This window comes from Choloepus didactylus, chromosome 18 (assembly GCF_015220235.1).
Source record: "Choloepus didactylus isolate mChoDid1 chromosome 18, mChoDid1.pri, whole genome shotgun sequence".
Classification (NCBI taxonomy): domain Eukaryota; kingdom Metazoa; phylum Chordata; class Mammalia; order Pilosa; family Megalonychidae; genus Choloepus; species Choloepus didactylus.
Window position 1 is genome coordinate 70953281 of NC_051324.1, and position 27011 is coordinate 70980291.

Below are 27011 nucleotides of genomic sequence, written 5' to 3' on the forward strand. Positions count from 1 at the left end.
AATGCAGTTATCTTTGATGTAATCTTGTGTGGGCAGATGTTATCGGTGTTGATTAGATTTGCATGGAAATGTGCCCTACCCAACTGTGGGTGATAACTCTGATGACATATTTCCATGGAGGCATGGCCCCACCCATTCAGGGTGGGCCTTGATCAGTGGAGCCATATAAATGAGCTGACAAACAGAAGGAACTCGGTGCAGCTGTGAGTGATGTTTTGAAGAGGAGCTTCAGCCAAGAGGGACACTTTGAAGAAAGCACAGGAGCTGCAGATGAGAGACAGTTTGAAGATGGCCATTGAAAGTAGACTTTTGCTCTGGAGAAGCTAAGAGAGGACAAATACCCCAAGTGCAACTAAGGGTGACATTTTTTGAGGAGCTGAAGCCTAGAGAGGAACATCCTGGGAGAAAGCCATTATGAAACCAGAACTTTGGAGCAGATGCCAGCCACGTGCCTTCCCAGCTAACAGAGGTTTTCCGAACACCATTGGCCATCCTCCAGTGAAGGTACCTGATTGCTGATGTGTTACCTTGGACACTTTATGGCCTTAAGACTGTAACTGTGTAACCAAATAAACCCCCTTTTATAAAAGCCAATCCATTTCTGGTGTTTTGCATTCTGGCAGCATTAGCAAACTAGAACAAAGACTTTTGGGGATTTGTTTTGAATGTTGAGGGATGGTTTGAATTTGGAGAAGAGGAGAAGAAAGGACAATCATAGAAGAACACACAACTCTTGGGAAAAACATAACTCAGAGGAACAATATCAAGGCTGTTGTAGAAAGATTAGAGAATTCAGAACAGCAGTCCTCCATGAAGTACTTTGGGTTATTACAAACAGTAGAGGCGGGAGAGGTGCAGCTTAGAAGAGTGGGGCACCGAAGGTTTGGGACCTGGGCTCACTCATCACATCACCACTTGGGCCGTTGGCGTCCCTCCTGAGGCGCAGCTTCCAACTCTGTACCCGAGTCCTTGGTCTTCACCCGTGGCACACACCAGTAAATGCTTAAACCATCTCCCCAGGGGGGATGAGAGCGGTAAGAACATGCTTCTGAGTATCTGAGAGTAATACAGACAGCTGGTGGCTTCCTTTACCCTATTCCATACTCCGCAACTCATGGTGGTACTCTAGGGAATGGGCTGGGGAGGAGGAAAACCTCTTAGTACTGATTCATATTCTCTCTCTCTCTCTCTGATCATGCTCATCATCGACTCTGTAAACATTTTCTGAATAGATCTGTGCCGAGTCATGACTCTTCGCCCTAACTGACCCCACTCACTCTTACATTGAGTTTCTCCTACGTACTTGCCACTGTGTGTAATTATCCCACTCCCTGGTGCCTGTTACAAGGCTAGGCAAATGAAGCGCACAGCGGGAAGAACAGTTTCTTAACCACACTGTTGGTTTCAAAAAATGGAGTATCTCTTTCATCTCACCCTCTGATCTCAGGAAGGCACTGTCAGTGTTCCCTCTGAGTCCACAGAGCACAGAGATCTGGTTTCGACTTCCTGGGTGCAAACTGAGCTCCTGTAAACAACCTGTGCCCCTCGCCACATTAGGGGTAGGTAGAACTTGGAAATCTGGAGGCCAGCTGATGGCACAGGGTAAGCCTGAGCTCTGGTTTCCTGGTTCTCACGTTCCAGCCCAATGCTGCTGGAGGGTGTGTGTGTGCAGAATGGGAGACGGAAAGAAATACGTTTTAGTGTAAACGGATTTTCAAATGGTTTTTCAAATGTCATCACAATTCCCATACTTGGCAACAAAAGCTTTTGATGTTAGTTCCTTTTTACATTAGCCAACAGGATGTTTGAGAAAAGGGCCGTTGCAAGATAATTTTTAGAAAAAGCCTATAAATAAGAACATATTATACATATAGATATGAGACATGAACGGGCGTTAAAGATATTATTCTACATATGAGGGAACCAAGCAGATGTGACACCTGGTCCAAAAGAAAAATGCAGAAGCACAAATTAATATGGCATAAAGGAATATTAAAATAAATTAAAAATGAGGGTAAAACTGGTTTTCCTCCGGGAAGAGGGAAGTTGCTTGAATTTGAACCTACTAGACAGGAAAGATTTTGCATGTCTGTCAAATATCTGCTATTTATAGAATTGTAAAATAACTCAAAGATAATGAAAGGCTAAAATCAGCTAAATTGCAGGGGTATCCTCTAGACAACACATACTTTTCCATGGAAGCAGAGCATTTTTTTTCTACAGAATGTCTTGGAATTGCTCTAGGATTGATATTCTTGAAAAGTGTCAGCCATTGGATTTCCTTTGACATCAAGCAGTAAAATACACTTGATGACTAAGAAGATTGCTGGATTGTGTGGGATGAGGTTCACACTTTCTGGAAGTCAACTAGGAAATCGTGGGAAACTGTATTCAATTCCCCCCTTGTATGTCCTGACTTTTTAAATTCTGTTTTCTGTACCACTCATCCCTAACTTCATTTTTACTTCATTTTATTGAGATGTAGTTTATATACTAAATGTTTCACCCATTTAAGTGTATAACTCAAGGAATTTTAGTGTACATTACTGTAATCTAATTTTAGAAACTTTAATCATCTCCAAAAGAACCCTTGATCCCATCAGTAGTACTCCACTTCCCCTCCCCCAGCTCCCTCCCTTCCTCTCCCAACTGGAGGCAGACACTAATCTACTTTCTATCTCTATGAATTGATCTCTTCTGGGCATTTCATATATGTGGAATCATAAAATATGTCAATATGTCAACTTTTGTGGCTGGCTTCTTTCACTCAGCCTAATGTTTTCAGAGGTCATCCATGCTGTAGCATGTAACAGAACTTCATTCCTTTTTTTTTTTTAATCTGCAGATTTTATTGAGATATATTCACATATACCATATATTCCATCCAAAGTAGTCAGTGTCTCACAATATCATCACTTAGTTGTGCAATCATCACACTCAATTTTAGACCATTTTCATTGCTCCAAAAATAAAAAAATATCAGAAAGACACCAAAAAAGACAACCTAAAACACCCCATATCCCTTACCCACCCACCCCAATTATTGACCCCTAGTATTGGTGTGGTACACCTGTTACTGTCGATGAAAGAATATTAAGGTATTACTGTTAACTATAGTCCATAGCTTGCAATAGGTAATTTTTCCCATATACCCCTCTATTACAGGGGTTGTACATTTGTAGTAGTTCATGAAAGAACTTATTTATATTTGTAGTGTTACTCAGGGACATACATGACTCTAAACAACCCCTTTAAACCAAATTCACCTACAATATGGCACTATTATTTATAATCCCAATAACGAGCTACCATAACCTCTACCCACTCCCAAACATTAAGTTCAACCTCGTTAACATATTAGGTAACATATTATGTAACTGCTCCCTCTTCTCCAGCTTCTGTCTATCTTTAGGTACCCTATAGTCTACATTTTAAGACTCTGAGTTTACATATTCTAGTTATTTCCTATTAGTGAAATCATACAATATCTGTCCTTTTGTGTCTAACTTATCTCATTCAGCATTATGTCCTCAAAATTCATCCATGTGAGGACTGACGTCTTGGTATGCTGAGCCCTCTATCATGGGACTTGCCCTTATGAAGCTCATTACCGCAAAGGAGAGGCTACACTTGCTTATAATTGTGCCTAAGAATCTCCCCCGAATGCCTCTTTGTTGCTCAGATGTGGCCTCTCTCTCTAGCTAAGCCACCTTGGCAGGTGATCTCACTGCCCTCCCCCTACGTGGGACCTGACTCCCAGAGGTGTAAATCTCCCTGGCAACAAGGGATATGACTCCCAGGGATGAGCCTGGACCCAACATCGTGGGATTGAGAACATCTTCTTGACCAAAAGGGGGATGTGAAATGAAACGAAATAAAGTTTCAGTGGCTGAGAGATTTCAAATGGAGTCAAGAGGTCACTCTGGTGGACATTCTTACACACTATATAGATAACACTTTTTAGGTTTTAATGTATTGGAATAGCTAGAAGTAAATACCTGAAACTGTCAAACTCCGACCCAGTAGCCTTGACTCTTGAAGACGATTGCATAACAGTGTAGCTTACAAGGGGTGACAGTGTGTGAAAATCTTGTGGATCGCACTCCCTTTGGCCAGTGTATGAATGGTTGAGTAGAAAAATGGGGTCAAAAACTAAATGAAAAATAGGGTGGGATGGGGGGATGATTTGGGTGTCCTTTTTTACTTTTATTTTTTATTCTTATTCTGATTCTTTCTGGTGCAAGGAAAATGTTCAAAAATAGATTGGGGTGATAGATGCATAACTATATGATGGTACTGTGAACAGTTGATTGTACACATGGACAATTGCATGGTATGTGAATATATCTCAAGAAAACTGAATTTAATTAAAAAAATTCATCCATGTTGTCACATGTTTCAGGACCTCATTCCTTCTTACTGCTGGGTAATGTTCCATCATATGTTTATACCACATTTTGTTCAGCCATTCATCTGTTGATGGACACTTGGATTGTTCCCATCTTTTGGCAATTGACTTCATTCCTTTTTATTGCTGAATAATGATATTCCATTGTATGAATATACTGCATTGTGTTTACTCATTCATCAGTTGATGGACATTTGGGGCTATTATGAATAATGATTCTGTGAACATTCAAGTACAAATTTTCTTTTTAAATACATTTTTATTGTGAAATTTAACATATATACAGAACAGTGTTAACTTTCAAAGTACGATTTAATATCAAGTAGAGAGCAAATTTCAAAGAATGTTATGGGTTACAGTTCCACAGTTTCAGTTATTTCCTTATTGTGATATATGACATATACAGAAAGGTGAGAACTTTCAAAGTATGATTTAACAAGTAGTTATATAGGTAATTTCAAAGAATGTTATGGGTTACAGTTCCATAGTTTCAGTTATTTCCTCATTGTGAAAATAAAAAGCTGATAACTTTCAGAGTACAATTTAATGAGTAGCGATAGCACAAATTTCAAAGAATGTTATGGATTACAGTTTCACCATTTCGTTATTTCCTTCTAGCTATTCTAATAGCCTAACATCTAAAAATATATATGTAGGAGCCCCGGGCCCAGGGCCTTCCCTATGGGCCTTGAAGACTGTGCACACAGCGGCTTGCATGACCTAGATCAGTTAAGGTTTAACCAACCCCCCTTGTAAAACCAAGCCTCCTGCGCCAAATGTTAATCTCTAGCTTACCTCCTTCCTGAACTCCCTGAGACACTATTAGCTACAAGATGACCTACAAGTCTCCCCTCTTCCCTGCTGACTGCAATCGATTCTTCTCTGTGTCACAAGACCCCCGTTCCCATGCTATGCTCTCATGCCCATTGGAATGTCTTTGTCTCAAGCCCCTATAACCGGCTTGATCAGCCCCCCAAAGTGCAGAGTACTTTCCTTCTCACTGAGCTCTGCATCCACCACATCAGAGCCATTTGATTGTGCCTCTTTTTCTCACTACCATAATTAACTCCCCAATAAAGTCTCATGTCTCAGACAGTTCCCGGCATCTTCTTTTGGCTGGGAAAGCCCTCTTGGGCTGTGACTATATATATATTTTGATAAAGATTCAGTATTTGTAATCCTTTGTTAAATCCTATCTTGTCTGTTGCTACCCCTTCCTCTGGTTTAATTACTTTCTATATTTTCAGGGGCATCTAGGCAGTGACCACCCTAACTTGTTCATATTATAAAGGGGTGTTGACATTATGGGGAAGGCGGCTGCATCTGGTTGTTGTTCCTAAAGAGGCTGTTGCCTCTGGGTGTTAGGACTTGTCTGGCAAAGGAACACTCTGGTGGATTTAAGTTTCTGAGAGATAAATTTAGTGAGTGAAACTTTTGTAGAATCTCAGATAGGGACCTAGGTATTTGGGGACTACTGTTGGTAAGGGCATGGCATACTGCGGCCATTTGGGATATCTAGCTGGAGCTTGCATAAGAGTAACCTCCAGAATAGCCTCTTGACTCTATTTGAAATCTCTTTGCCACTGTAACCTTATTTTGTTACCTTTCTTTTCCCCTTTTGGTCAACAAGGAATTTTCAATCCTTCAATGCCAGGGCCAGGCTCATTCCTGGGAGTCGCGTCCCAAGTCCCATGTACAAGTTTTTGTGTGGACATATGTTTTCAGTTCTCTTATGTAGATACTCTAAGGGGAAATATAAAAGAAAAAAAAATTAATTTTCCCTGGTGCACCATGACAAAGAGGCTTTCTCGCCCCTCCTTTTCCTTTCAGCATTTACTATGGAAAACTTGTAAGTCCTTTCTCTGTCTCCTTTGAAAGGTGTGTAAATCTTTCTTTAAAGGTTAAATAAGCCCCTTGCAGGAAACTTCTAGACAGGGATGGTGGGAAGGTGATAGCATTGCAACATTCTAAATGTGATTAATCCCACTAATGGAATGCTAGGGAGGGGGTGGAATGGGAAGATTTAGGCTGTAGATATGTTTCCATAATTGAAAAAAAAAAAAAAAAGCCAGTCTAAATAGATGACAATTAAATGCCAAGGATGATCCTGGATGGGATCTGAGGATGGAGGAGAGGAGGCTCAAAGGGACACAGATGGGACATAAGGAAAAAAAAAAAGGAAATATAGAATGTAAACTTTGTATCAAGGTTGAATTTCTTGAACTTCTTAGCTGCGTTTAATGGGATTGCATAAAACAATGTTCTTGTTCATGGGAAATGTATATGTGAATTATATTGTTTTTTCAAGGATGTGTCAGCTTGCTCTCATATGTTCAGAAGACAGAGCAATAGATGATGGATGATAGGGAGGGAGAGAGGGAGGGAGGGAGGGAAAGAAAGAAAGAAATGGTGTGACAGGATGTTAAAGGTGGTGGATGGGGTATTGGGCGAGGGGGGTCGGGGTATGCTGGAGTTCTGTGTATGGGGTTTGTACTGTTTTTGCAACTGTTCCTGTAAGTTTGAATTTATCTCAAAATAAAATTTCTTATTAAAAAAAATAATAAGCTCCTTGCAAATTTTGCCACTCAAGACTGTTTCTTCAAGGATGGAAGCCATTTCTTTGAAATGTAATCAAGGAAGATAGCTCCCAGTTTCCTGGGAAGAGATGAGAATAACTTCAGGGGCTGGAGGGCTGGAGGGCTGAGGGGCAGACTGGGAGAGAAGGAAGGGAGGGAACCGAAACAAAATTGTAAACCTACCTCTGATCCTAAAGCTATGAGAAATATCTAGAGAACATAAATGTAATGGGTTATTTCCCATTTAGCTAGGTAAAAAGGGTGCGCTTTCTCTCGATTGCTGGAATCTCTTTAGCAGATTGTCTTTAATCATTAGCATCTGTTTAAGGCTTATTCAATAAAGTATTTTTCTTTCTCTTCTACCTCTGTGGGGAGGTTTTCTGCATTGGGAGCAAATTATGTTTTTAATTATAATTCCCCAACAATTTCTAGGAGCGTAATTACTGGGTTGAAAGGCAATTCTATGTTTAAACTTTTGAAGAACAGACAAACTGTTTTCTAAAGTGGCTGCACTATTTTACATTCTCACCAACAATATATGAGGGTTCCAATTTCCACATTCTTGCCAAAACTTATTCTCTATCTTTTTCATAATAGCCATGTGGTCAGAGAACATACTTTGTATGATTTCAGTCCTTTTAGATCTAATGAGGTTGGTTTTATTGCCCAATATATGATCTATTCTGGAGATATTTCCATGTGCATTTGAGAAGAATGTGTTATTCTGCTGTTGTTAGATGGAGTTTCCTATAAAGGTCTAGTTGGTTTGTAGTCTTCCCTATCCTTGTTGATTTCTGCTTAATTTTTCTATTCAATACTGAAAGTGGAGTATTAGTTCCCAGCTATTATTGATATATTGTTCATTTCTCCCTTCAATCCTGTCAGTTTTCCTTCACGCATTTTGGAATTCTGCTGTCGGGTGCGTGTATGTTTATAATTGTGTAACTGATATATCTTCTTGATGGGTTGACCCTTTTACATTAAAATATGTCACTCTTTATCTCTAGTAATTGTAAAAGGAAATAAAATACAGTTACTATGAATAAGAGTTTTAAAATGGAGTTTGGAGGTCATTCTGTACTCGTACGCAAATCTCAGCCAGGTATCACAGACTGCCCAAGTATGCAAAGCCTCAAGTAATAATGTTCTTCAAAACCCAAAGAACATCCGGACCCCAGAAACAAGCCACAAGATAAAGAGCTGGGTAAACTATCTAACCTGAAGGACAATTGGAGATCCCCAAATATCCACCAACCACAAACAACTTATTTAATCTTCTTCTTCTTTAAAAACCCTTGCCTGGAAATGCCAAGACAGACAAGATTCGGGTTGCTACCTAAAGCTGTGCTCCCCAAATTGCAGTTCTAGACACCAAATAAATGACTTTGTTGTCTTGCAGATTAATTTGTTATTTCTCGGTTGATGTTACATGGTGTCAGAAACGGGATCAAAAGTGGCCACCAACCTGACTCCAAAACTGCCACTGGATTCGAGTGTGGTACCTGCAAGAGCCCCTTGAGCTCTGTTGTCCCTCACCCCCTCCCACCCCCCAATGGCCCCAGGTTCCTATCAGTGACTCTCTTGGCTCCGAAACTTCCTCTCTTTGGTTGAGGTTCTGGCCTTTCTTTGGGTGACTTCTGGTAAAGGGCATTTGAATTCAGTTCTTTATGTGTGGGCTGGTGGCAGTGGCTCTTTTGTGTTTGCCCTTCTTGGTAATACAGGAACTTTTCCTTATCTGATGAGTACTCGAAAGTGACTAAAATTTCCTGCTTTGGTATTGAGCAATTTTCAGTGTAACAACGCCTTCCTAACAATCAAATTGACCTCTGTTCTGACTGTGAGTGACCAAATAATTATTTTCGTGGGCGTGGGATGGGCACTTAAATACTATTAGAGTGCCCACCACCTTCTGATGGGAAGCCTCAGCTTCTGAAGACCAAGACTCTTGTGAAAGGATAACGTGGTCACCAATTGGCTAGATTGACACATCGTCAAGACAATTTCCGTGCACCTAGGGACACCTGGTCAAGGGTTGGACAACTAGAGCACAGGGTGTCTGTCAGATAAAGCAGGTATCCCTTGAAAGGCACCCTGTAAAACACCACACTTGCCCAAACCCAGACAATTCCCCTCAGACTGAGGCTTTAGCATTGCTCACAATCAGAACTAACCAAAAGAATGCGCTCTGATTCCTAAGAACTCTAATGGTGCACCACCATCTAGCACACCAGCTGGCTTCTTGTACAAAAATTATGGTCCTGGTCTCATGTAAGATCTTATCCCACTGGACCTGGAGCACTAGAGAAAATCTTAAATTATAATGGCCACAATGGAGACCTTTTGATATGCATGAATTGGTACACTTGCCCACTCAACTAGAAAATAGAGGCTCTAAAACTAAGCAATCCAAATGGGATACTTACTTTAATTGGTACTTGGAAGCTTCCAAATGTAGAACTAATTCCAAAATTGCCTCTCTTCAAGAAACAAATACTAAATTAACAAAGAATAACAAAGACTAATCTAAGCACATTATCAAGCTTGAAAATTATCCAGAACTCCTGACTCCCTTAAACTGCTCCTGTCCTCCTCTTTTCTGTCCTAGCTTCACCAAACTCCCCTGCTATTGTGGTAAGATTTCCCAAAGCCTACTGAAGACCCAGGAGGTTTTCCAAAAGAATTCAATCTTACCATTCAGACTTATGACCTGGATACTCAGACCTTTACCTATTAATTTACCTGACTGCTATGAAAGTCATGCCAAAATCTGGGTAGACAAAGCTAATTGGAAAGCTCCCTTCAATGACTTTCAAAATGAAGAACTACTGACAAAATGAAGAATTTAAGCTGGCTAAGGAACTTCATAAGGTCATAAGCTCTTACCTGAAGATCTTCCCCAAATCATTGATTGGAGAAAAATCCAACAATATACCCAGAATCCTGATGAATCCATATATGAATATTATAACAGACTTGAAAAAACTTTTCAGTTCTCACATCTTGACCATATTAACTATGACACTTCTACCTTATTTAATTCTACTTTTGTTAATAGCCTTTAAGAAGAACTAAGCCCCATTTTAAAATGGGCCACAATGGAACCTAATGATTTAGTAAATCTTACAGATCAATTAGATCACATCTTTAAAAAGGCTGTGGGTAAGGGAAGCAATCCTCCCAAGCAAAAACAGTGCAAATACAATTAGCACAAACCACGAGTCTGCAATTACAGCAGCTAAATAAGCCCCCAGGGAACTGGGGTTCAGGCCACTGGTCCTTACAATTACTGTAAATAACCTGGACATTGAGAAAGAGACTGACTAAAACTATCTGAAAACAGCCAAATGCTCTCCTTGCCCTCTTAGAAAGCAAGGTACCTTTCCAAGTGACTGCTAGGGCTGCCCTAGGATATGGAAGGGGTTTTTCCAATTGTCCACATCACATCTTCAGGCAAAATAGATCTGATAATTGAAAAGAGGGCATATGGGCTCTAATAGATACTGGGGCCACCTTCTCTGTCTTAAATCCCACCATCCTCATTAATCCTCCTCCCTGGAGTACAGAAACAATTCAAATGGTGGGAGTCTCCAACAAACCTGTGATCATCTTTAATTCCTCCCCCCACTCATCAATTTTTATGTCCCCTCTGCCCCAGTTCACCTTCTTGGAAGAGATTTCCTTGGATTATTCCAGGTACACATATCTTTCTCCCTGAAGGGAGAGATTAACATGGAACTCTTAGAACCAGATTCAACAGACCAGGAAAAGGAATTAAGTCCCATACATATTCCTGTCCTTTCAGTCAAAGAAATAAAATGTAAACACCACCCTATTTTTCCTCTTCCAAGCCATCTGGGGTCCACAGGCCGACTGACGGGAGCCCCATGCCTTCTGCCCCCTAACTCTGGCTCCCAGGGCCTCCTCCTGGGCCGCGACTGAATCCAAAGCATTCAGACTTTCTCTCCTTCCAAGACGAAATGTCTATCAAGAGGATTTTTAGGCCCTGCAGGATACAGTAGAAATTGGATCCCTAATTTTTGTTGGATGGCTCAACCTTTATATGCCTTGTTTAAAACTAAACAAATCGAGCCCCTCATTTGGGATGAAACTAGTCAACATTCCTTGAAGGAAATAAAGCATAGTTTACTCAGCATTCCCATTCTGGGCCACCCTAATTACAAATTACCTTTTTCCCTCTTTTTCCACGAATGAGAAGGGAATATTTTAGGTGTCCTTACACAAAAGTATAGAGAGCACCATAGGACATTATAGCCAGCTACTGGATGGCGTAAGCCAGGGGACTTTCCCCTTGCATGAGCTCCCTTGTTGTGACTGCAAAGCTTTTAGAATCAATTGAAGAACTAATTAAGGGATCTCCTTTAACTATTTATGTCCCTCATTCTGTTGAAGTCCTCTCTCTACCAACAGATTAACTTCTTGGGAAATTCTCTTACTTTCCACTCCCAATGTCTCTTTTGTTCTTTGTCATAACCTAAATCTGCTACTTCACTTCCTATTTCTTAGGATACTCCTCTTGACTCTGTGGCTTTAACTGACCAATTGTTAACCCCCTGAATAGATTTACAAGAAACCTCAATTGATAATGCAGACATTATCTGATATATAAATGGTTCCCACCTTAAAGATAACTCAGGAATCGATCCTTTTGGATATACTATTACCTCTAAGCATGAGATAACAGAAGCAAATTCCTTACCTAATGCCATGCCAGTCTAGCAAGCTGAATTTTTTGCCCCCACAAAAACCTGTATACTTGTAGAAGAGAAAACAGCCAACAGAACAATTTCTTTTGTGAATAGAGATGCAAAAATCCTCAACAAAATACTTGCAAATCAAATCCAAGAGCACAGTAAAAGAATCATACACCATGATCAAGTGGTATTTGTCTTAGGTATGCAAGGGTAGTTCAACATAAGAAAATCAATTAATGAAATAAAACACATTAACAAAATGAAGGGGAAAAAAACACATGATCATCTCAGTTGAGGCAGTCAAGGCATTTCACAAAATCCAGCATCCTTTCTTGATAAAAACACTTAGAAAAATAGGAATAGGAGGAAACTTCCTCAACATGATAAAGGACATATATAAAAAACCCACAGCTAACATCATACTCCATAGTGAAAGACTGAAAGCTTTCCATCTAAGTCCTGGAACAAGACAAGAATGCCACTGTCATCACTGTTATTCAAACTTGTACTGGCAGTTCTATCCAGAGCAACTAGGCAAGCAAAAGAAATAAAAGGCACCCAAATTGGAAAAGAAGAAGTAAAACTTTCCCTATTTGCAAATGACAAGATCTTATATATAGAAAGTCCTGAAATCTATAACAAAAGAGCTATTAAAGAAATTCAGCAAAGTGGCAGGGTACAAGATCAACAAAAATCACTAGTGTTTCTATGCACTAGTAATGAGCAAGCTGAGGAGGAAAGCAAGAAAAAAATTCCATTTACAATGGCAACTAAAAGATTCAAATATCTAGGGATAAATTTAACTAAGGATGTAAAGGACTTGTACACAGAAAACTACAAAACATTGCTAAAAGAAATCAAAGAAGACCTAAATAAATGGAAGGACAGTCCATGTTCATGTATTGGAAGATTACCTATCATTAAGATACCAATCCTGTCCAAAATGACTTACAGATTCAATGCAATCCCCATCAAAATTCTAGCATCCTACTTTGCAGAAATGGAAAAGACAACTATCAGATTTATTTGGAAGGGTAAGGGGCCCCACATAGCCAAAAACATCTTGAAAAAGAACAAAGTTGGAGGAATCATAGTTCCTGACTTTAAAGCATATTACAAAGCTACAGCAGTCAAAACAGCATGGTACTGGCACAATAGTAGATATATCAATCTATGGAATTGAATTGAGAATTCAGAAATAGACCCTGACACCTATGGCCAATTGATTTTTTTTCCTTTTTTTTAAAATTCAGTTTTATTGAGATATATTCATATACCATACAGTCATCCAAGGTATACAATCAACTGTTCACAACTACCATCATATAGCTGTGCATTCATCACCCTAATCCACTTCTGAACATTTTCCTTATACCAGAAAGAATCAGAATAAGAATAAAAAATAAAAATAAAAAAGGACACCCAAACCATCCCCCCCCATCCCACCGTGTTTTTCATTTAGGTTTTGTCCCCATTTATCTACTCATCCATCCATACACTGGATAAAGGAAGTGTGATCCACAAGGTTTTCACAATCACACTGTCACCCCTTGTAATCTGCACTGTTATACAATTGTCCTCAAGAGTCAAGGCTACTGGGTTGGAGTTTGGTAGTTTCAGGTATTTACTTCTAACTATTCCAATACATTAAAACCTAAAGAGTATTATCTATATAGTGCATAAGAATGTCCACCAGAGTGACCTCTCGACTCCATTTGAAATCTCTCAGTCACTGAAGCTTTATCTTGTTTCATTTCGCATCCCCCTTTTGGTCAAGAAGATGTTCTCTATCCCATGATGCCAGGTCCAGTTTCATCCCCAGGAGTCATATCCTGCTTTGCCAGGGAGATTTACACCCCTGGGAGTCAGGTCCCATGTAGGGGGGAGGGCAGTGAGATCATCCACCTAGGTGGCTTAGTTAGAGAGAGAGGGCCACATCTGAGCAACAAAGAGGCACTCGGGGAGACTCTTAGGCACAATTATAAGCAGTTTTAGCCTCTCCTTTGCAGTAACAACCTTCATAGGGGCAAGTCCCAAGACAGAGGGCTCAGCATGTCAAGCTGTCAGTCCCCAATGTTTGTGAGAACATCAGCAACAATCCAGGTGAGGAAGTCCAAAACCTCTGCATCCTCCCCCAGCTCCTCAGGGGGGCCCCGAATCTATATTTTTATTCTCCACTCAAATTACTTTGGGATGTGTTGCTATTTCACTCTAACCTATACAGACCTACCATATCTCACTTCCTATTCAAAGTTCCATGTAATTGTGGTGTTTGAACAAACTGACCATAGTGGCCAATCGATTTTTGACAAGGCTGCCAGGTCCACTCAATTGGGAAAGAACAGTCTTTTCAACAAATGGTGGTAGAAGAACTGGATATCCATATGCAAAAAAAAAAAAAAAAAATGAAAGAGGACCCCTATCTCATACCCAAAGCACAAGTACTGAAAGAAAAAATAGATAAATGATATCACCTCAAAATTAAAATCTTTTGTACATCAAAGGACTTTGTCACAAAAGTGAGAAGACAACCCACTCAATGTCCGATAAGGGTTTAATATACAGAATGTATAAAGAAATTCTATAACTCAACAGTAAAAAGACAAACAACCGAAATAACAAATGAGCAAAAGACTGAATAGACAATTCTCCAAAGAGGTTATATAAATGGCTAAAAAGCACATGAAAAGATGCTCAACATTGCTAGCTATTAGGGAACTGCAAATCAAAACCACAATGAGAAATGATTTCACACCCACTAGAATGACTACTATTAAGAAAAATAGAAAATCACTAGTGTTGGAGAGGATATGGAGAAATAAGAACACTCATTCATTGCTAGTAGGAATGTAAAATGGTTCAGTCATTATGGAAAACAGTTTGACAGTTCCTCAGGAAGCTAAATATAAAATTACCTTAAGACCCAGCAACCTTGTCACTAGGTATATACCCAGAAAAATTGAAAGCAGGGACTCAAACAGTGTTCACAGTGGCATTATTCACAATTGCCGAAAGATGGAAACAACCCAAGTGTCCATCAACTGATGAATGGATAAATAAAATGTGGTACGTACATATGTGCTGGTTTGATTCTATTATGCCCCCACAAAAGCTATGTTCTTTTAATCCAATCTTAAGGGTGCAGACTTATTATGGGTAGGATCTTTTGATTAGGTTGTTTCCATGGAGATGTGACCCACCCAACTGTGGGTGAGACCTTTTCATTAGATTATTTCCATGGAGGTGTGATCCTGCCCATTCAAGGTGGGTCTTGATTAGTTTACTGGAGTCCTTAAGAGAGCTCAGGACCTGTCACAGCCCCAGAAGCCTGGAGATGCAGACAGAAGATGTTTGGAGATGCTCAACTAAGAGATGAAACTCAGAGTTTGCCCTGGAGTAGCTAAGAGAGGACCCCCAAAAGCTTAGAGAGAAATGCACTGGGAGAACAAGCAAGGATCCACAGGACCTGAGACAGGGAAGCTAAGAGAGATAGAAGCCCAGAGACATTTTGGAGAAAGCCATTCTGAAACTAGAACTGGGGAGCAAAGGACCAGCAGACGCCAGCCATGTACCTTCTCAGCTGACAGAGGTGTTCTGGATGCCATCGGCCTTTCTTCAGTGAAGGTATCTTCTTGTTGATGCCTTAGTTTGGACATTTTTATGGCCATAGAACTGTAAATTTCTGACCTAATAAATCGCCTTTACAAAAGCCAGTCCATTCTGGTATTTTGCATAACAGCAGCTTTAGCAAACTGGAACAACACACAATGAAATATTACTCAGCCATAAAAAGGAATGAAGAACCTTGAGGACATTATGCTCAGTGAAATAAGCCAGGCACAAATATTGTGTGATCTCACTGATATGAATAAGTAAACTCATAGAGCTAGAATCTAGAATATGGGTTACCAGGGGATAGATTGGGTGTAGAGAAGGTGGAATTTATGCTTAATTTGTACAGAATTTCTTTTTAGGTTGATTTTAAAGGTTTGGAAAAAGATGGTGGCGATGGTAGCACATCATTATGAGTGTAATTAACAGTGCTGAATTATGTTTGTGAATGTGGTTGAAAGGGGAAGTTTTGGGTCATGTATGTCACTAGAATGAAAGTTAGAAGATAAACATGGGAATGTATAACACAGTGAACCCTGTTGTGGATGATGGACTGGGGTTAATAGTACAAGTATAAGGACAATCTTTCATGAATTATAGCAAATATACAACACTAATACAAGGTGTTAATAATAGGATGGTATATTGGAAAAATACACCTAATGCAAACTATGGACTATAGTTAGTAGTACTATTTTAATATTATTTCATCAGTTGTAATAAAGGTACTATATTAATGCAAAATGTCAACAATAGGGGGGTTTTCCGGTTTGCTAATGCTGCCATTATGCAAAATACCAGAAATCAATTGGCTTTTATAAAGAGGGTTTATTTGGTTACAAATTCACAGTCTGAAGGCCTTGAAAATGTCCAAATTAAGGCATCAACACAAGTATACCTTCACCGAAGGCAGGCCAATGGTGTCCAGAAAATCTCTGGAAGCTGGGAAGGCTCGTGGCTGGCATCTGCTGATCCCGGGTTGTGTTCCAGCTCCAGTCTCAGCTCCTGTGTGTTCTTCAAAATGTTGCTCTTGGGGCATTTTGTCCTCTCTTAGCTTCCCCAGAGCAAACTCTGGTCTAGCATTAAATCTGCTTTCAATGGCTGTCTCCAAAATGTCTCTCTCAGTTGCTCTCCAAAATGTCACTCATAGCTGCTCTGAGGTCCTTCTGTTTGTGAGCTCTTTTATAGGACTCCAGTGATTAAATCAAGACCCACCCTGAATGGGCAGGGTCCTTATCTGCATGCACATAATTCAATCAAACATTTTGCCCACAGTAGATTGAGTCACATCTCCATGGAAACAATGTAATTGAAAGATTCTGACCTAATCAACACTAACACGTCTGCCCCAAAAGATTGCATTAAAGAACATGGTGTTTTGGAGGACAAGATACATCCAAATTGACACAGGGATTTATGGGAATATTGTAGTTTCTGCATGACTTTTCTGGAAACCTACAACTTCTCTAATTAAAAAAACAATAATAATACGGCTGGATTAAAATTAAAAGAATGGAAATTTATTCTCTCACAGTTCTGGAGGCCAAAAGTTCAAGATCAAGGTGTCAGCAGTATTCTGTTTCCTCTGAGGGCTGCAGGGGAGAATCCTTCTGAGCAGGGTTAGAATAGAGAGCAGTCAGACCACAAGGAGAAAGATATCTCTGGGAAGAACAGCAATAAACAGCAAAGGACCTACCTGAGTGAGTCATCTGAAATCAAGCTTTGGAGTGATATAATCAACATGGCAACTTAAACAGCTACTGAAAACTTCTCTTCAGAGATTCAATGAAAAAAAAAAAAAGGACAATTCTGAATTGTTCGAAACTCTGGAGGAGGATATAGACTGGAGAAAGACCCTGCAAATGACAAATTGAAGAAAGAAAAGAAATATCAGGTAGGAATATTCTGTCCCAAACCCGCCAGTCCTCTCTCCTGCCCCTCACTTGGTCTCAGCTTGGGAAAGTCACAGAATCAGCAGATGGGACCCCTCCCACCACAGACACAGACTATAAAACCTCTCACAGCAGTGAGACATACCCCCACTATTTGAAGACCCAGGGGACAGGGGAGGACAATTCAAGACCCAGGTCAGTGAGGGACAAAGAGACTGAGAAAATATGGACAGAGACTGTGTTTCCAGCCCTGGGTCTAAAAACTCTACCCCCACCCTTGAGGGACGCAGCAGCCAACGGATGTTTCCTTGCTTTGGGCATGGCCAGAGTACGGGGTCAGCTGTACTTTGCCACAGGTGGGGACCCACATGAGCCAGATTGTGGCCAGCAAAGTGAGGGCATAAGAATCCCACAGTTTCAGGTCACCTGTATAGATGCAGCCTGTGCTCGGAGGCAAAGCATCTTCTGAGGACGATTAAGGTACTAAACAGTCCCATCTGCTGGACGGTGAGGAAGGTACAAGGGAATTGAAACATTTTTTTTAAAAAACATGCTCCAGACCCTTTCTTAGGACCACAGGAGCTGGTCTACATGCCCTGTATGGAAACCCAGCCCTGCTTTGGCTGAGAAATACGAAGTCCCAACTGTTAAAGCAGGGCTCTAAAACAAACCCAGGTCTTGCTGGTTGGCGGAAAACAGAACACCACTGGAAGCCAGCAGATTTGTATTACCACACATAGTGAAACTGCTGGGGTTCCTGGTGCCCACTTCCTATCCCTGTGGCAGGTCACAGTGGATGCCTGATTTGGGGGAAAGACTGGGGACCAGAGTCAATCTGACAACTGGCCAGCAAGAGTAGAAAAGAAAAGATAGAGATCAAAGACAATCAACAAGAAAATGCTAGGCAAAAGAGAGAAACAACCTCCAGAATAAATAAATCAAGAAAATCAGATGCTTAGACAGTAAAAAATCATGAGCCACATCAGAAAACATGAAGATGTGGCCCAGTCAAAGGAACAAGCTAACACCTTAACCGAAATTCAGGAGTTGAAACAACTAATTAAAGATGTTCAAACAAATCTTGTTAATCAAATCAATGTGAAAAAAGAGATGACGGATATAAAGAAGACACTGGGTGACCATAAGGCAGAATTTGTAAACTTGAAAAAACAAATAGTAGAACTTATGAGAATTAAAGTCACAATAGAAGAGATGAAAAACACAATGGAGACATACAACAGCAGACTTGGAGAGGCAGAAGAAAGGATCAATGAACTAAAGGAGAGGACATCCAAAGTCCTATACACAAAAGAACAGATAGGGAAAAGAATGGAAAAATATGAGCAGGCTCTCAGGGAACTGAATGAGAACATGAGGTGAACAAATATACATGTATAGCTGTCCCAGAAGGAGAAGAGAAGGGAAAAGGGGCAGAAAGAATAATAGAAGAAAGAATCAATGAAAATTTCCCAACTCTTATGAAAGACATAAAATTACAGGTCCAAGAAGTGCAGCATACCCCAAACAGAATTGATCCAAACAGACCTACTCCAAGACACTTACTAATCAGATTTTCAAACGTCAAAGACAAAGAGAAAATTCTGAAAGCAGCATGAAAAAAGCAATCCATCACATACAAGGGAAGCTCAATAAGACTAAGTGTGGATCTCGTAGCAGAAACCTTGATGGTGAGAAGGCAGTGGTTTGATATATTGAAGATACTGAAAGAGAAAACTGCCAACCAAGAATCCTATATTGGCAAAACTGTCCTTCAAAAATGAGGGAGAGTTTAAAACATTTACAGATAAACAGACACTGAGAGAGTTTGTGAACAGGAGACCTCCTCTACAAGAAATACTAAAGGGCCTGCTACAGACAGAAAGGTAAAGACAGGAGCGAGAGGTATGGAGAAGAGTGTAGAAATGAAGCTATCAGGAGATAGAAGGAGGGTAGAGATGGGACATTTGATGCTGAAGGAGTATAGAATGTTCAAGAGGATTGAGTGTATAGATTCAGAAATGGATAGCACAATACTGTGTAATGGTAGCACAATATTGTAAGTACCTGAACAAAGATGACTGTGAGTACAGACGAAAGAGAAAAGTTAGGGGTATGTATGACACCAGAGGGAAAGAAAATGATAAAGACTGGGACGGTATAACTTAGTGAAACCTAGAGTGGTCAATGATTGTGATTAAATGTACAAATGTAAGGATTTTTTTACATGAGGGAGAACAAATGAAGTCAACTTTGCAAGGTGTTGAAAATGGGATGGTATTGGGGAAAAATACAATCAATGCAAACTAGAGTCTATAGTTAACAGTAACATTGTAATATGCTTCCATTAAGTGTAACAAAGGAGATATACCAAAGCTAAATGTCTAAAGAGGGGAATATAAGGGAGGGGTATGGGATTCTTGGCATTGGTGGTATTCTCTGACTTTTTAAAATTGTATTTTATCTTACTTTTTCTTCTCTTTTTTTCTCATTTTTTCTTCTTTTCCTTTTTTCCTTGTTCTCTTTTCTCCTCTTCCTCTTTCTTTGCAGAAGAAGTGGAAATGTCCTCATATAGATTGTGGTAGTGAATGCATAACTATGTGATTATACTGGGAGCCTTTGATTGTTTACTTAGGAGGGAATGTCTGGTGTGTGATTAGAACTGTTAAAAAAAAAAAAAAAAAGACCACAGCAGTGGCACAAATCATTGCTGTCAGATACTTTCCTGGATCTCCTTGGACTTGTTGTGTGAACATGGGTAAATTTCCCATGGTCCTTAGACTCCCAATAAATAATGGAAAGCATTTATCTCCAAATATCTGATTTGTAGAAATGCCTATTCCAGTCTTTTGCCCATTTTTAAATTGGGTTGTTTGTCTTTTTGTTGTTGAGTTGTAGGAGATTTTTATATATTCTGGATATTAAATCCTAAACCAATATATGGTTTCCAAATATTTTCTCCCATTCTGTAGGTTGTCTTTTCACTTTCTTGATAATATCCTTTGATACATAAAAGTTTTGAATTTTGATGACATCCCATTTATTTTTTTCTTTTGTTGCTTTCATTCTTTTGTTGCTTTTTTTTTCTTTTGGTGTGCAGTCTAAGATTTTTTTATAGAAAAACCCTATAAAAACAATATCTATAGGTGTGGTCATAACATATTTGTAAATAACCCCAAACTGGAAAAGTCCAGGTTTTCAGCAATAGAAAAATACATAAACAATCTATGGTAATTCATACAATTGGATACTACTAAGTTATAGAAAGAATGAACCATATATACATAAACATCCTTATGATGAGTGAAAGAAGCTTAACCTAGCAGAGAACATAATGTTTGACTTCACCAATATTAAGTTCTAGAACATGCAAAAGTTTTTTATGGTGGTTAAAAAAATAAGAGCAGTGGTTGTCTTTGTAGAGGTGGGGATTGACTTGGATAGAAATGAAGGGACTCGTGTGAAATTCATATTTCATACCTTGATATGGGTTTGGGCAATATAAGCATATATGTTTATTAAAACTCAACACTTAAGCTTAAAAAAATAAATAAAATCAAGCATTTACCAAGGAGGAAGAAGGGGAGGATTGTAAAATAGTTAATAAAAATTACAAAAGGAACAAAAATCTATAAAAGTAGATTGCCCCACACTGTCAGAGCCTCTCGCCTCCCACCTCTTTCCTTGTGAGGAAAATATATTTTCTTCCTGCTTTCACAACCTGTCTGTGCCCGTGAATTCCTTCTCGCAGTATGGCCAAGAACCTAGGAACCTGAATCTGGCTACAATTCCTTGTCTCTTTCAGCTTCTGCTGACCCCAGGTGTTTCTTGGCTTGTGGCAGCATCACTCCAGTTTCACATGGCAGTTCTCTGTGTCTCTCCTCTTCTTATAAACACCAGTCACGGTGGATTTAGGGTCCACCCCTCTCCCGTATGACTTCATCTCCACTTGATTACACCTGCAAAGACACTATTTCCAAATTAGATCACAGTCACAGTTATCAGGGTTGGGACTTCAGCCTATCTTTTTGGAGGATAAGTTCAACTCACAACACTGGTGAGAGAGAACACCACCACGACAGCTTTAGCAGTATCTCGTGGGGAAAGGTAAGGTGGGAAGTTAGTGAAAATTGGAAGTCTGGTTTAGGTGGGGATTTGATTAGGATTGAGTAAGAATCATTATACAGCAGTCCAGAACTGGTGGAAAGAGCAAGGTGCGGGATTCAAAGAGTCTTAGAGCACAAATGATCTGCTGATGCTTTTCGCTGAAGAGTTGATGGTTCTTTCCAGAAGTTCTTGTAATGAGCACTCAAACCATTTGGCTGTCCTAGAAGAGTGAAAAAAAAAATGTTAATGAAGATATGGACTAACAAAGACAAGTTAATGTAGGCGGTAACCTGTGGTTTCTGCAACAATAGAGCAAGGCTTTGAATGTGCCTAGCTCCAAACAAAGAGAACAAAGAGTGAGGGCAAAGCAAGGGGCTGGCCTGAACAGACAGACAGTGCGGCCACCTCAGGGTAACCATGCTTGGCTCTTAATAAGGGTGTAAACATCTGAACCCCAGTCCCTGATCCCCCTTCAGGATACACGTCTTCGGCTCTTTGGCCTTTTGCACAGTGGTGGTCATCTTTGCCAAGTCATCTCTAACATACAAATGCATCCCCCTCCTCTGTTTCAATAGTGGCTCTGCATATTTCTTATTTTCTCACCCTGAGCATCGGGCTGTTCCTTGGATGTGTGGGTTTATGAGCTGCAAAGGCCACATTCTCTGGTAGCTTCGTTAGAGGCATTTATTTGGTGAGCACTCTTGACTGACCTGGGTCCCCCCATCTTCTCAATGGAAGTAATTGTATAGTTTTTTCTTTTTAAAGTAAGACATCGTTTTTGTAAAAAAAGTTCCAAAAATACTGAAAAAGCCTAAAAAGAAATTGGTAAAAACAAGAATAAATAACAAGGATCTAGCTTTTAAATGGTATGTTTTCTCAACTTAAGCTAGAGGCAGGGCAGGCTCTCCTTTTTGTCCCGAAGGAATTCTCCTCATCTCAACCTGAAAGGTTCCCTCAGCCTCAGGACGAGAGGTGGGGGAAAGGGAGAGGACCGGTGTCTGTTACGGCCTTTCTTTATTGGGCCTGCGCACAGAAAACAAGATGGTGCCTTTGAATCACCATGTTTAGAAATAAAAGGAATGCTAGACAAGAAAAATTAAAAGCAAGGAAGTCTGATATTATGCTCTTACCATGATGTCTATTTTAATAATGTTAAAATATCAGATTAACTCAAAATGTATCAAAGACTAAATATAAAAACAAAAATTATAAAACTCCTAGAAGAAAACATAGGGAAACATCTTCAGGACCTTGTGTTAGGTAATGGTTTCTTAGACTGCACACCAAAAGAAAAAAAAAGCAACAAAAGAAAAAAATAAATGGGATGTCATCAAAATTCAAAACTTTTATGTATCAAAGGATATTATCAAGAAAGTGAAAAGACAACCTACAGAATGGGAGAAAATATTTGGAAACCATATATTGGTTTAGGATTTAATATCCAGAATATATAAAAATCTCCTACAACTCAACAACAAAAAGACAAACAACCCAATTTAAAAATGGGCGAAAGACTGGAATAGGCATTTCTACAAATCAGATATACAAACGGCCAAAAGCACATGCAACTACGCTCAATATCATTAGCCATCAGGGAACTAGAAATCAGACCACAATGAGAGCCACTTCACACCCACTAGAATGACTGCTATTTAAAAAAAAACAACAAAAAACAAAAAAACAGAACATTACAAGTATTGGGGAGGCTGTGGAGAAATAGGAACCCTTGTACATGTTGGTGGGAATGTAATTGGCACAGCCACTGTGGAAAACAGTTTGACAGTTGCTCAGAAAGTTAAGTATAGAAATATCATGTTATCTGACAATTCCACTTCTAGGCATACACCCATAAGAACTGAAAGTAGGGACTCTAATAGATGTTTGTACATCGATGTTCATAGCAGCATTAATCACAACTGCCAAAAGATGGACACAACCCAAGTGTCCCTCAAAAAGTAAATGGATAAACAAAGTGTATCTGTACAATATAGTATTATTCAGCTGTAAAGAAGAATGAAGTTCTGTACATGTGACAACATGGATGAACCTGGAAGATATAATGTTGAGAGAAATAAGCCAGACACAAAGGAATGAATATTGTATGATCTCACTTATACGAAATAATTAGAATATGCAAATTAGTAGAGTTAGAAATTAGAATATAGGTTACCAGGAACTAAGTGGGAGTGGGGAATGGGTGTTAATGCTTAATGGGTGCAGAGTTTGTGTTTGAGATGATGGAAAATATTGGTAACTGATGGTGGTGATGGTGGAACATTGTGAATGTAATTAACACCACAGAATTGTATACTTGCAAGTGGTTACAATGGGAAATTTTAGGTTGTAGATGTGTTACTGGAATTAAAAAATAAACAAACAATAGAATTGTACAACATAAAGAGTGAACCCTAATGTCAACTATGGCTTATAGTTAATAATATTGTTTCACAAATTGGAACAAAGTTATCACACATGCAAAATGCTAATAATAGGGAGAACTGTGTATGTGAGGGGGGTATATGGGAACTCGGTACTTTCTGCATGATTTTTCTATACTTTCTACAACTTCTCTAACAAAAAAATTAAGAAAAAAAGAGAAAATACTCATAGAATAGAACATGACATTTCAAAAAAACCCAAATTCTTTCTGAAAATGTGTTTTGTTGTCCCTACCTTTCTGTTAATATGGACATGCCCACTTTCTTACTGTTTTTATTTTTTTAATTGTTGTAAGATATACATATAACATAAAATTTGCCATTTTAAGCATTTTAAATATACAATTCAGTGGCATTAATTATATTTACAGTGTTGTGCAACCATAACCACCATCCATTACCAAAACGTTTACATCATCCCAAACAGAAACTCAGTCCCCATTAAGCAATAAGTCCCCATTCCCTCCTCCCCCAGTCCCTGATAACCTCTAATCTACTTCCTATCTCTAGGAATTTGTTTATTCTAGATATTTTATATAAGTGGAATCATGTGTCTGGCTTATTTCACTCAGCATGATGTCTTCAGGATTCAACCATGTTGTCTCATGAATCAGAACTTAATTCCTTTTCATGACCGAGTAATAGTCCACTATATGAATATGAATATACCACGTTTTGTTTATCCATCCATCTGATGATGGACGCTTGGGTTTTTCCCCCACCTTTTAGCTATTGTGAATAGTGCTGCTGTGGACATCGGTGAACATGTATCAGTTTGAGTCCTGCTTTCAGTTCTTTGGAGTGTATAACTAGGAGTGGAATTGCAGGGTCAGATGGTAATTCTATGTTTAACATTTTGAGGAAACCCCTCACTGTTTTTTAAGGAGATGTAAACGATTTGGTGTGTTTTCAAAAGTTCCCCTTTCATTTTGCCTCTAGGGCCACAAACTATAGTAATGACTGATTGTCGTCTTGTTGAAGATTGTCTTTGGCCCTATTCCCTGAGTCACCCAGCCTGTGAAAGTAGCCAAAGATGACAAGAAGGGCCGTTTGCCTCCTTGGGTATTGACTTAGGGAGGGTGAGTGTGGGTGTGTCAGCTTCTGAAGAGCAGCTGCAAAGCATTATTTCCACCCAATCAAATAAAAAGACAAGTTCTTTTTTCAGGTTTTCTACCATCTTCCCTTATGTAACTATTTGCCAGGTGAATACTCTATTTAAATAAACAGGTCCATGAAAAGAAGCAAACTAATTACTTGCAGTTTCTTTCATGCCTGTGTCATAGAATTGGAAATAGAATTAAATACTGAAGCACCCTGAAGGCTTTCTCATTGCCTGCCAGCCTCCAAGCTCATTCTCACCTGTTGAGTGCAACCTGCTCAGCTGAATTCAAGCACCCCTGGGTTTGTCATTGTTGATCTTTGTTCTTTTGCTGTTTTTTGTTGTTGGTGGTGTGTTTGTTGTTAGGTTCAGAGCCATTCAAGAATCCACACAAACACAGCGAGTCATGGTTTAAGTAGAGAGCTTAAGGTTTATTAGAGGAAGAAAGCAGAAGAAAGCAGGTGAGAGCCATCAGAAAAGAAAGAAATGAAAAACGGCTCCGGCCCTCTATCTGAGAGCAGCATTTTTTAAAGGAAAAACCCACGTTGGGTGTTGGGGGGGGAAGGGTCCTGCTGAGTGTGTTCTGGGCCTCGACTGGGTGAGTGCTCATCAGTTTCTGCTGACTGGTTACTAGGGTTCTAACACACTACTCTTCTTTGATGTGCACCATATTATCCATGTGGAAGAAGCAGGCCTTTTGGCTTGTTTGTGGTCATTCATCTTTGTGGGGGTATCTGATCTTGCCTTGTCTGCCCCCTGGAGTCTAGGTGCCACTGTGACTGGGATTCCTAAAACAGCCTTCAACCCTTAGTTTATGGCACACCTGGTGTTTATGAGATAAGCAGCAAGGCTTGTGGATCAGACATTCCTTCTATATGTCAGACTCTTTTCCTGGGGCCTGACATTTGTGTGTATTAGAGCACTGATCTAATTCAGAACAGGCTAAAATGGCACAGCAGCCAGAAGTTAATCAGATCTTTGCTCTGTATCTAAAGGAAGATTTTTTGAAGTTTTCACAGTCTTGGCTCTCAGAAACACACGTTTAATTCCATCTCTTACGTGGTTGTTTTACAGTGCAGACCTTTATTAACCAATCGCATAACTGGCCCCACTAAAGGCAAGTCTTTGCCAGATCATACAGTCAGGACCTTCGGATGTCTTTGGGAATAAAAGTCCAATGCCCCTTGGGCAGTTCTCTCCCTTCCTCCAGTTGGGAAAGCTGTTTTTCTGCAGCTGGAGGCTCTAACTGGCATAAGTGGGATGTGCCAGCAATGCAAAGTGCACCTTCCCCATTATGCTTGCCACTATTGAGCTATACAACCTTGAGCAAATCACTAATTGGTGTTCATAATAATAATAATAACTAAGGACCTATTCTAACTAAGCACTTACCTGTCATTCTTCATAACATCCCAGTGAAGTAGTGACTGTTAAACCCCCATTTTACAGATCAAGAGACCGAGGCACACAGTAACTTGCCCAAGGGCACTCGGCTTGGAAGTGGCACAGCCAAGAATTGAACTCAGGCAGTCTGGGCTCAGTGCCTGCAGTGTTGAGCCCCACGCTGTACTGCCGCAGAGCTGACTGAGGCTTAGTTTCATCATCTGTAAGGGGAGCCAGTTGGACCATGGCCTTTGAGGCCAACTAGTTCCGCAGGCGTATGTGAGGCTCAGCTCACACAGCTTTTAAGCATAGGGGAGAAATGCTGTGTATCAGCTCCTTTCATCCCCCGGAGCTTACTCTAGCACACAGGTGTGGAAAACACTATAGCAGGAGAAACCAAGCGGAACTTAAGTGCTTTAACAGTCATTCCTGGAACTCTGCTATGGCTGCTATTCAGTGCCTTGCCTTAATTGTAGATTAGATGAGGCCTTGTGCTCAGGTGACAGAGAGAGCCCCTGCAGCTTCTGGAGTTGGCTAGTTCTTGTGTTGTTTAATGAAACTGAATTAAGCCAAGTCCCTCTATACCCTGATTGGCACTGACCTCTCTGACCTTTGTACCCACTGGTACACATCATACCAAGAGTCTAGCAATAAAGTTTATTGCGTGTCTTTGTTGATTTGTTTCTCTCTCCACTTCACAGTGAGCTCCTTGAGGTCCATCCCTTAGCAAGTTGCCAGTGCCCAGTAGGCATTTAATAAATATTTGTAAAATCAGTTGAATGAAAAC